Raw genomic sequence first — 13241 nt, 5'->3', positions numbered from 1 at the left:
GAGCATTCGATTATGTTAATAAATGTTGCATACAATCCAAAATAAGCTTAGTGTTCCAACAAACCTTATAATAACATAATACAAGTCATTTGTACTCCCTTGAATTTAGTTCTCTCTATCTATTAGTCATGTACAATTTCTAGAAAAACTTTATTATTTTCCTGTACTTGGGAGTTTATGGGAAATGTGCATTTGTTCCTAGATTACAGGGTGAGAAGAATTACTATGTACAAATGATTCATCAAGATAATTCGGAGTTACATTAATAAGAAACCATCGACATATTTAGAATAATAATGGTCCTTAAGCTGTCTAAATCACAAGAAAATGAAAGAGAAAAGATGGAAAAGGGGTACTACAACTCTATACACCTTCTTCGAGTCAAGTTAGGGTTGAAAAGCTGAGACTTGCTTGAGATTCTGATAGCTTTTTCTTACCAAAATGACTGCAAGTGGATAACAATTAGAAACGCATGCGTTATTTATTTAGGAAATGAGGAAAATAAAATGAAAGAGATTGAAGAAATTACAATTGCTTTGTGTTGGACCAAACTATCAAGACCATGTGAGGCCCTGGTAGAGACTGTTACTGTTCCTGTAAGCTGATTATCACCTAAAAATAATGTCATTTCCCTCTCTAGGATTTAGTTCCCTTTTTTTGTTCTTCAACTTTTATTAGATTTATTAGATAATGAATGCTATGAAATATAACACAGAGGGGGTGAATGAGTTTTTTGGATTTTTCGTGGTTTTAAGCTTTATGGATTATGGTTTGAACAAAGAAGTTTATGAATTGTATATATTATATTTAACAGAATGAACAGAAACACAATATATCAAAAAACTCACTTAATTATACTAATCATGCTTGTCTTGCTACAAATCTTAAGAAAATAAGAACTCATCTTCTATCTTGAGAGAATACAAGAAATTCCATATCTGTTTTTTACTTTTGAACTAAGGATCCATTCATGCTTTATAGACTAGCAGCACGGATTTACAAAACTTGCACTAAAATATACTAAACCAATTTCTAAAGCAACCTTGTCTATTTTCTTTTCCGGTGTTAGAAAATCTGTGCAAAATCTTGCAGGTCTATGACCACCCTTTATCCAGTTAATCTTGGCCCTTGATCTTGTATTCTTAAAGCTATTTTGTAGACTTTACAATTCAGTGAATGAATTGTTTGTTAAATTATAATCTTGAATCTTGAACTTGTCTATATTCTGAATTTGAGATAGTATGTTGAGATCTCTAATTTGTTCTATACAAAAGTGACATATCAATAAGTATAATGACTTATCAATATCTCTAAGTTCTCTATAGGTATACTTGACTTGTCAAGGTCTCTAGTTCCTTGTATGTGAAATGACTTGTCGATATGTCTGAGATCTCTACATGTAGAAATGACTTGTCGATATCTCTGAGATCTCTATATACACAATTTGACTTATCGATATCTCTGAGATCTCTATATGAGAAATTGACTTGTCGATATCTCCAATTCTTCACATCTACATTTGACTTGTCGATATCTATGAGATCTCTACATGCATAAATGACTTATCGGTATCTCCAGTTCTCTACATCTTCATTTGACTTGTCGACATCTTTGAGACTTCTCTATAAACTATTATGGACTTCTCTACAAGTCATTTTCGACTTCTTAAATGACTTCTCGATATAACTTGATATGTGACTTGTCGATATCTTGACTTAGAGCATCTTTTATAGAATAGCTTTATTCAACTCCAAGCTTCTACACTTTTCTCTGAGGCATGATCATGACTTGATCTTCTTCTAGAATTTATTCCTTAGCTTGAAACTATTCACAGAAAAATCCCCAGTCTAATCTACTAACCATTTTACAGACTCAAAAAATACAATACAGACTACAAATATAGATTATCATACAACTTAATCTTAGGGTTGTCAATGTGACTTAGTCTTGTTATTATACATGCATGTCTTGTACAATAATCTCCCCCAATTTTTGAGAAGATTGCTTATCACAAATTCATGCATGATAACAAGACTATCCCCAAGCTAAAATCAAATACATAAAAATTGATAGGTTGATAAATACAAACTTTTATACATTGAGTAATTACACCTATTTAAAAATTACAGCGATCAAGTAATTTTTTCTCATAACCAGCTTCTTACTTGGTTGAAGATATGCTTCAGGAAATGCAGCAATTTGTTCCTTTTTGAGCTCTCCAAGTAATTGAGTATCCTCTGGAATCACCCTGTTTACTTTCTCAATGATGACATCCAGCTCGGATGTTCTTTTGGATTGAAGATTTTGGAGAGACACCTGCAAACATTTGTCTACACCATAGTCATTAACATTGGAAACTATTCTCTTTTCTCTGAAGTTTCCAACTTTCACTATCACTACTCTCAGAAAGTTTATATTCTTGACCAAGGCCCTTTTGTATGTGATGTTGTTGCTGTTTAGAGAGACTCTTAGTGTTGTGAGCAATTCATTGAACTTTTTGTCAAAACAAGGTCATTATGTATCCAACTGTAGTCTGTCTTTACCAACATCATGAGCACTTGGAGTGATTTGGCTTTGGCTTGATTTTGGTTTGGTCACCATCTCCCCCTTAGTTGGTTAGAAGGAAAATTGATTGAAGGTAGAGGGAGTTGGGATCTTACTGATTGAGCAGTTTCTGGAAGAGGAACATTTAAGGCTCCTAAAGAGATTGAATTTTGCCTTTAAAGATGCTTATGAGAGTCTACCAAGGACTTAATGTCCTGTTGTTGAGATTGCACCAAAGTAGTGAGAGCATTAAATTGAGTTGTAAGGGAATACTTGAGGTCTGAAGAGAGGAGACTTGTGTTTATAGAGATTGAATTTGCAGATTTGTTGATGTAGACATTGATGGTTGTGAACTAGATGCTGCCAAAGTACCAACAGAATTTTGTACAACATTCTTGACCTCTCCTATGACCAAGGCTGAAGGTTCAAACCTAGCTTTGTACAGTTGATCCAGCTTGACCTTGGAGTCATTATTCTGAGTGATTTGTTTCTGGATCACTTCATGCAAATCTTTGGAAGACTCTCTCAACTTAGACACACTTTCTTCCACTGGGGTTAGAGAGAGGGCTTGAAGCCTGTCAGAAAACTTGTTGAACTTGGTTTTGATGTCTTGAAATATTTGCATCAGCTCATCAATCATGTCATTAACCATTTTCTTTACTACAACTTGATGCTTGCCCAGAGTGATTTCCATAGCTCTTCCAATATGATGAAAGGCCTTCAATTATGTTTTGTACACCTCTATCACAGTATCATATACTTCTTGGGGAGTGAGAATCTTAGAATTTCTTCCCAAAATGGTTACATATTCTTCTCTAAATTTTGTTAAGGCCTTTTCCATGGTCGTAATAAAGTCCTTGAAAAACCATGCATCCATTTTATCATCTGCTTCATTTGCAATTTTCTCCTATTACCTTCAATATCCTCCTTGTAAGAAAGTAGTATTTCTTGATAGTCTTGGTTTGAAATATTTGTAGTGAGGAGTTTTTGGGTGATATTGGCTAGGCCTGCAAGTTTCTCGACCAAAAGATCATTAACAGTTGTTGGTTGGGCTTGATCATCTTGCAGCCATTGAGCTATGAGGTGTGAGGGTTGAGGGTTAGTGTTTGAGGTAGAAGGTTGGTCAGTTGTGTTTGAGGTGTTTGGGATAGGTGTTTGGTGAGATGTATTTGAGGTAGAGGGTATTGAGGTAGGAACATCACATGTGACAGAAGTCACAGTTGTACTCGCAGTTGGAACTGTGGTTGTGACAGTATGTTGTTCACCAATTATGGGAACCTCCATTTGAATTGGAGAGGATTTGACCAGTTACTATCATATATCATGGTCTCAAACCCTTGTTCTTCTTGCAAAGAACTGCCACTTGAAGGTGTTATACTTGCCTTCCCAATAGCTGGATCATTGGAAATTTTACTTCCAGCTTCAATTGACAGTGCAATTTCTGCTAGGATTTTGAGGGGAGTTGTCCCTACTAGAGCAACCTCCTATTGAATTGGAGAGGATTTAGATAGCTCCCCCTCAGGAGTACTACCCTCAAACTTGTCAATCTGTGAAGATTGTTTGGCACATGAAGGTGCTTGAGTATCTTGCACAGGGTCTTTAGTGAAAACTGATGAAACCCCTGTATTTTTGTTGGTGTCATGAAGGTCTACCCCAGCATGTAGCCTCTCACCAATTGAATGTAGAGTCTGGGTGGTGAGCACAGTCTCATGAACTATGTCACTTGATGTTGGCAAAACTTGAGATGAGGATTCAAGTTTTTCATTGTAGGCAGAAGAAATTTGTGAAATGAGATTTGTGAGATTAGAATTGAGTGTTGGCAATTCCCCCTGAGTAAATGAGGGAGTTTCAAGTGATGTTCCCTCTTTGTGTGTGCCATCAAAATTTCTCCTTTCACCAACCTGAGAGTGCTCAAGTTGGCGTGCAGACTCTTTATAGATTGCATTAGGGAGAATGTTTAATTTAATAGAGACACCCTATTGAGAGGATGCCTCTAGAGTCTGTTTAATTCCCTCTTTTACAAATGCATCCTTTTGGGAGGATGCAGAGGTGGTTTCTTGAGTGGTCAACTCAGCTTTCTTAGTCTTCTTTGGTTTTCTTACTAGGTGAGACTATATTTGTATTTGTTCCTCACCATTCTCAGAAATTACAGTTTGGGGTGCATTCATTCTCTTATTTTTACTCATTCCGCCCATTTGAGAGGATGAAGTGGTTGGTTCCCTAGCTTCTAATGGTAGAGAAGAATTGGTCTCAGTTGTGGAAGGCCCATGTTGGTTATCCTGTGTTTGTACTTCCACATATACAAGAGCCATAATTGTACTACATATGGCACTAGACCCCATGTCAGGCATAGGGTAAGGATAGGTTCTAAATCTCTCCAACATAAAGTTAGTGAGATTTAAACCTACTTTCACCTTATTCTTTGTAATTAGTGAGCCAAAAAGAATTTTGGACACTTGTTTACAGTTGCCTATTTTGGTTCTATCAATACCATTAAGTAAATGTATGTCTGGAACTTTATGATTTAAAGTGGATATAATAAACCTAGGAAAGAAAATTTCCTTACCTCTAATGGCCAAAGGCATTGTGAGCCTTGTGCTGAGTTCTCCTAGGATCAATGCCCCAACATTGAGTGGCTTATTGTATGCCATGGAGAACACCGGCTTCTGTACTACACTGGATATGTTATCGTACCCAGTCTTCCTGCAGGTGAATGTCCTCATAATAGAGTAAAAAAGAAATGACCATTCCCTCCTAAGATACTTCTTATTCAAGCTAGCAAGGTTGATCTTCTCATTGTAGTTTATGAAATCCATAAACTCAGTTATCTCATGTTGACTTGGCACCTCTAGCATGTTGTCTGTAGGGATGCCCAATGCTTGATTGGAATTATTTGCATCAAATTCCACTTGCTTTCCCTGAATTGAGCAGTTTACCACCAGAGACACAACTTGATTCTCATGCACCACAGTGTTGACCACAGATGAGTTCCAAAACTCATTGAGCACGTCCAGGTACATGATTGGATTAGCAGTCAAGGCTCCTGTAAGATAGGACTCAGAATAGAACTTCATAAAACTCTTAAAACTGTCAGGAGCTTGGTTAGCATCAGTAAAAGTGAGGTAGTTAGTACCCTCCTTTGGAAAAAAACAGCTTTAACATTGTTTGCAGCCATTGTGAGTGTATGGGATTGAATGGGTAAGAGATTTGAGAGAGAAAGAGCTTAAAATGAGATAGAATGGTGAAGATTTGCAAAAGTTAGGTCACTTGAGATCTCGAAAGCGTAAAGAGGGGTTATGTCGAGATGTCTGGGTATTTATAGAAAAAGATGAGTGACTTGTCGAGAAGTGGGGATAAACGGTTCAAATTTGCTTATCGAGAAGTCACATGAATTGTAAACTCATATCGAGATGTCACTTTCCTGACTCTTATCAAGAACTAGATTGTGACTTATCGAGATGTAGAATAAATACCCAGTTTATCCTGAATGGACCGAGTTTTTCCAATTTTTATTTGAATAAATCAAAATAAAATTAGAATGATTCTATATCAAAAATATTTTACTAAAATAATTTATTAAATTAAATTATTTCAGTTCTAAGTTATCGTGAAGTCTAAAATTTATACTTGTAGAGAACTCTATGAATAAACATATGTCGAGATCTCTACAACACTCATCGAGAAGTCATAATGAGACTTGTCGAGAAGTACTTCGAGAAGTCATGAAAAAGACTTATCGAGAAGTCTATCGAGAAGTCTCAAAATGTCTTGTCGGGAAGTCATTTAGACTTATCGAGAACTCAGTTCTCTACATACTTTTGTTCTTTTCAGTTGTGTCTTATATTAATTTCACATATTGAAAATGTAAATTAACAGTTAGACAGTTTTTCTCACAATTTGAAAAATTCCAAGTTAAATTTTAAATCTTGAAAAATAAATATACATAGAATTTTGAAATATTTATAAATCATATTCTAATTAATTTCTAATTAAATCAAATCAATTTTGATTTATCAGAAATTAATCTGCTGCAACATATTAGCCGAGTTATTGCCTTTAGAATGAAGGATTTAACATTCCAATTTCACTAACAAGTCTAGTGAAAGTTGCTTCATCCTAAGGTTTAGTGAAAATGTCAGCTAATTATTTTTCTGTTGGAACAAAAATGAGCTCAATAGTACCATTTACAGCATGTTCTCTAATAAAATGGTACCTTACATCAATGTGCTTAGTTTTAGAATGAATAACTGGATTAACAACAATAAATATGGCACTAGTATTGTTACATATGATTGGAATTTTGTGTAACACTAGCCATAGTCCATTAGTTGATTTCTAATCTAAAGCAATTGAGCACAACAACTTCCTGTAACTATATATTCAGCCTCAGCTGTAAAAGTTGACACATATTGTTGTTTCTTACTGTACCAAGATACAAGTCTTTGTCCAAGAAATTGACATCTTCCACTAGTACTCTTCATGTCAACCCTGCCTCTAGCAAAATCTGCATCTGTGTATCCAAAAGCTTCAAAACCAGTTCCCTTAGGATACCACAATCCTAAGTTTGTTGTTCCCTTCAAATATCTAAAAATTCTCTTTACTGCCATCAAATGTGATTTTTTGGGATTTGCTTAATATCTAGCACACATACATGTTGCAAACATAATGTCTGGTCTACTAGCAGTTAAGTATAGCAAAGATCCAATCATTCCTCTATAGCCAGATATGTCTACACTTTTTTCTTTCTTATCTTCATCCAACTTGGTAGCTGTAGACATTCATGTAGATGCAAGTGAGAAGTCAACCATTCTAAATTTCTTCAATAAATCTTTAACATATTTAGTTTGACTGGTGAATATGCCATCACTTCTTTGACTAAAAAAATAACTGAGCTCTCCCATCATGCTCATCTCATATTCACTCTGGATGAGTATTGAAAATCTTTGACATAACTTCTCATTAGTAGAGCCAAAAATGATATCATCCACATAGATTTTAACTAGGATAATATCATCACCATGCTTCTTGTAGAATAGAGTCTTATCAATAGTTCCTCTAGTAAATCCATGTTTGATCAAGAATTCTGATAATGTGTCATACCATGCTTTAGGTGCATACTTTAAATCATAGAGAGCTTTCAACATTTTATAAAAAAGTCTGGAAATTCTGAATTTTCAAAGTCAGGTGGTTGTTGCACTTAGACTTCCTCTTCCAATTTACCATTGAGGAATGCACTTTTTACATCCATTTGATACACCTTAAAATTTGAGTGTGCAGCAAATGCAAGCAATATTATTATTACTTCAAGTCTTGCAACTGGAGTAAAAGTTTCATCACAGTCAATTCCTTCTTCTTGTGAGTAGCCTTTAGCAACAAGTCTTACTTTGTTTCTTGTCATAATTCCATTTTCATCCATCTTCTTCCTATACACCCATTTTGTTCCAATAATGCTTTTGTTTCTTGGTACATGAACTAATTCCCAAACTTTATTTCTCTCAAACTGATTTAATTTTTCGTGCATGGCAGTTATCCAGTCAGGATCAAGCAAGGCCTCTTCAGTTTTCTTTGGCTCAATTTATGACATAAAATATGCATGCAAATATTCATTTGCAGTAGTACTTCTAGTTCTCACTCCAGCATGTGGATCACCAATTATTGCATCCTTAGTGTGACTTCAATCTCATTTCCTGGTGTGATCTTGTTGACTAGAATTGCCTTCACCATTGGCATGACTTGCAGAACCACCATCTTCTTCTCCTGCTGAGTTTGTGCCATCAAACTCAGATGACATTATTTCTTGATAAGAATTTTCATTTTCATGGATCACTTGTTCAGTTGTTTCTTGCTCCATTCTATTATAGTGTTGATATCAGCATCATCCTCAAAATCACTGTCAATATTGAGATTTTCAAACTTCAAGGTTTCAGCTTCATTTTTTATCAAGGCATTCCAAGCCTAGACACTTGTCATCATCAAAAGTCACATATGTGCTTTCCATAATTGTTTATATTCAAGCACATAAACTCTGTAGACAGTTCTCTCCAATGAATATCCCATAAAATTGCTTCAAAAATCTTAGAGTCAATTTTCCCACATATTCAGAATTGTCCTTTAGCACAAAGTACTTGCTTCCAAACACATGCAGATGCTTCACATTAGGCTTTCTTTATGATAGAATTGAGTAAGGTGATTTTTCATGGTTTTTGTTGATTAAATATCTGTTTTGAGTATAACATGCAGTATTCACAGCTTCTTCGCAAAAACTTGTTGGCAGATTGGCATCTTGCAGCATTGTTCTGGAAGCTTCAATTAGAGTTCTGTTTTTCCTCTCAACAACACCATTTTATTGAGGTGTTCTTGTAGCTGAAAATTCAAGAACAATGCCTTTGTCTTTACAGAATTCACTCAATACTGCATTCTTGAATTCTGTGTGATTATCACCTCTTAATCTCTTTACACAGTTTTGATGTTCAGCCTACTTTTTAACTTTCTTTATGTGTTCAATAATGATGTGTGGAGTTTTATCTTTTGAATGCATAAACTCTACTCATGTATACCTTGAGTAGTCATCCACCATCACCAGTGCATATTTCTTTCTAGAAATAGATAAGACAATAAATGGTCCAAACAGGTCCATGTGAATAAGTTACAATGGTGCACTTATGGAATTCATAGTTTTGCTTTTGTGACTGGACCTTTTCATTTTTCCTTTTTGACAAGCCTCAAAAACTTCATCTTGAGCAAATTCCAAACTTGGCATGTCTCTCACTAATTCCTTTTTTTCCAAGGTATTAATTGCTTTTTAATTCAAGTGAGAGAGTTTCTTGTGCCATAACTTTCTTTTCTCAATAGATGCCTTGGTATAGAAGTAATAAATACCACCCTTATTTGCTGAACTAAAATCCGCAGAAAATAAGCTTCATTTTTTAACTCCTTTCAGAGCAATTTCACCAGTCTTTTTGCTGATAATTGAGCAGTCTTCTTTTTCAAAATTCGCCTTGAATCCTTTGTCAGTTAATTGACCGAGACTTAGAAGTTTAAATTCAAATCCAGCAACCAGTGTTACATCTTCCATGACAATATTTCCCGAAACTAACTTGCCATATCTCATTGTGAATCCTTTGTTGTTGTCTCCAAAAGTCACCAATAGGCCAGCCATCTCCTCAAATTGTGATAGCAGGGCCTTATCACTTGTCATATGTCTGAAGCATCCACTGTCAATGATCCATATGACTCTCTTCACCTTGATCTGCACACAATAAGGTTAAGTGTGTTTAGCTACCCAAGCAGTATTAGGTACTTTCTTCTTTTTCACTAAAGTAGCAGAAGTAGAATTTGATGATTCAAAAAGAACAGTGCTTATTGACTAATTTGCATTTTACTTTTTCGCTGTAAATCCAAGATTAACTTCTTTGAGATCTACTCTCAGTTTATGACAGTTTGTCATCACTTTCATATTACAAGGAATGCAGTCAAATTTATCACAAAATGGATAGGGATCTTCAACCAATGCCTCATTGTATTTGCAAGCTCCCAACTTTGGCTCACTAACAGCCTTTTTATAAAGGTAAGTTAGGTGATTTATTGATCCACATCTTTGAAAGCTTTCTAGGAGCATCTGCAACAAAGGCATAGTTGTTGCTCTTGTTCACACCTATTTTTCCATTCCTGTTCTTTTTCCCAGCATTCTCAGTTTTAACCTCCTTGGTTGGTGTCTTGATTACTTGATTGACTATTGGCTTCTTTCCAGGTTCATTTGTGGTTGTGGTTTCTGCATTCTTTTTTCACTGTCTTCATCTGCAAGTTCTTACTTGATCACCAGCTCAACCTCCCTGAAATTAACCTCACATACCTTGAATAATGGTGCATCTACTTTTTTCAGTATAACTGTGACATCTTTATCTGTAATTGCTTTTCCTTTATCACCCTTGTTATTCCTAGTGAACTAACAATGAGATTTACAGAAGGGGGGTTGAATGTAAATCTCAAAACTTTTTCAAGTTTTGAGCAGTTTCTAGGCTATGTGTTTTGATGAACAAGTGTGTGTGAATTGCTTAGAGCTAATGCAGACAAATATATATTCAAACACAAATGTAAAGAACACAACAAACTTAAAAACTTTTCTGGTGGATTTGTTGTTCCACCAGAGATGTGTTATTTCAGAAAATCTGTGATTTAAAGAATTAAATCACAGCTGCGTCCTAGTACAAACTAGATGATTTTCTCTCTGGATTTTTCTAAACAGCTCTGGAAAATTCACCATCTAATTACTAGCTGCTACTTGGTTTATATATCACCAAGTTTACAAGTGAAGACAAAACTGTATAATACAATTAAAAGGTTCTTCATATGTTTCTTCTTCATTTCTCTATCCAATGCAATTTAGGTTTAGCTGTGAATCTTTGAATACTTCCTTGTTTGCACCAGAATGGAAATGCTGTATTTTCTTGATTCCTCCTAGAGGATGCCACATTCCAGTTTGTCTCTGTCAACCCATGTGCCTCTGTCAGCTTATGAATTGTCACTATCAACTGCTATTGAACTAAGCATTCGTTGAAGCTTTCATCCGTTGATGACTTGGCAGTTGAAGCTTTATCCGTTGAAGCACTCATCCGTTGATGGATGTTATCCGTTGAAACTTTAGAGACATCCGTTGAAGCTTTGTTTCTCATCCGTTGAAGGCCTTTAATATCAATTGATACTACTTCACTTATACAAAATTACAAGGCATGAAATATTTACAATTAGCCCTCCTATTTGCATATCCACTAGTAGTCAACATGACTGATAATTTCCCACAACATCTAAGAATTACAACTTAAATACAGAGAATGAAATATGCTACAATACTAAACTTATTTCTAAGTAAAGCTACTCCTTCAACGGATAACCAAAATGGTCTTATCCGTTGAGGCTACAATCACTAGATTTCTACTTAAGTGTTTTTTTTAACTTATCATCAAACTAATACACATATTCCTAACAATCTCCCCCTATTTATGTCTACTAGAACTGTAGGCATAAATTTGGGTTTACCTTGATGATAACAAAACACTTAACAAATATATGAACTGAAATAAAGTAGAAATTCAAAAGTGCTGCAAAAGTGAGTATACTGAGATAGAATTGAAGAATTACTTTGTTTCTTAGGGTGCTCCTTTAGCCTGAGTAGATTAATTTCTTTTCCTTTGATCCCTTGTTTTCTTCCCTAGCCTCCTGTCATTCTCCTCTATTTGGAGTTGGAGTTTTCTGTAGAATTCAGCTTCATCTTCTTCATTGATGTCCAACTTAGATTGCATATCCTTGAGAGTTTCATTACTGGCAATCTTGAGTTGATCTTCAAGTCTGAAAAATCTTCTGACTCTTTTATTGTCTCTGCACTCCATCAACCAATGCGGTGATTTATGAACTATAATTCCTCTCTCTTGGATGAGTAATGTTCTAGGTAAGGTATTGGGCTCCCACCAAGTTTTCCTTATGATGGCAATCTTGTTGAGAATCTCAGTTTTGGCAGTCTTGGTAAAGCCAGAATCCCTTTTTATGGCTGAGTAGACTCTAACCAAGGTAGAATAGCCTTCATTCAGAATTCTGTAAAGAGGTCAAGTCCTTTCCCCACTTCCTTTATATTTGAACACTAGTCTTTCTGGAAGCTGTCTGTAGGCATCTATTCCCCTTACTTCCTCCAGCTCATCCAGATAGAGTTCAATGTCTGAAAATTCCTTTATGTCACAAATGTGAACATAATCATTTTTTGAGGCTTGTGGCTTAGGCTTAGGCTTCTGAGTGAATTTGATTGAGGTTAGAGGAGGTGTTGATTTGATTTTTCTTTTCTGTTTCTTTGATGGTGGAGAAGTGGTTAAGAAGGTGGGCAATTTGATGGTGTCCCAATCAATTGGTTCCTCCTTAGGAGTGATTGTTTCACCATGGATGTTTATGAAGGGGTCAGGCACAATAGGTTCAGGAATAGAAGGTAGTGGTTTGGATTTTGATTGGGTTTCTTCAGTATCATCTACTATCTTCCTTTTTGCATTGGCCTTCTTTCTATTCCCTTTCTGCCATTCCTTTATTTCCTTACTTCTTTCTTCCACATCATTACTAAGCATGTCCCCCATACCTACTTCTTCACCCTTGTCTTCAATTTCTTTCTTTTCTTCAGCTTGACTTGACTTTAGCTGTTTTTCAAGTTTTGCTTGTGCTCTTTTGTCAGCCTTTAGCTTTTTAGCTTCTTCCTTCTGGCTTCTTCCCTCTTGGCTATTGAGAATTTACGATGTCCTTGTATCACACAAATACTCTTTCCCTCTCTAAAGATAATAGCCATGTTCATCCTTTCAACCACATCCTTGGTCTCCTTGTGCTTCATGATATTACCACCCAAAACCTTGTCTTCATCGGGCTTTGGAAGAGGAAAATCCACTTTTTTCAACTGAGCAAGGCTTAGAGGGTTCTTTGTAGAGTCTTTATTGGATCTGTTGTTGGGCTTGAGAACCATGGGTTTCAGATTCTTGGAAGAAGTCTCTCCAACCTTGTTCCTCCTTACTGGCTTGAGCTCCATAATGATTGGCTCCACCTTTGTGCTATGCTTCACAGATTGTGATTTTGAAGTTGTAGAACCAAAAATTTGTTGCATCATTTCATCAATTTTCCTCCTTTGCTCTTTGACTTTCATCTCAGCTGCTGCTATCTGGATTAGATCAATT

This window comes from Apium graveolens, chromosome 4 (assembly GCF_009905375.1).
Source record: "Apium graveolens cultivar Ventura chromosome 4, ASM990537v1, whole genome shotgun sequence".
In the NCBI taxonomy this organism is placed as follows: domain Eukaryota; kingdom Viridiplantae; phylum Streptophyta; class Magnoliopsida; order Apiales; family Apiaceae; genus Apium; species Apium graveolens.
This window is presented reverse-complemented; position numbering follows the sequence as displayed.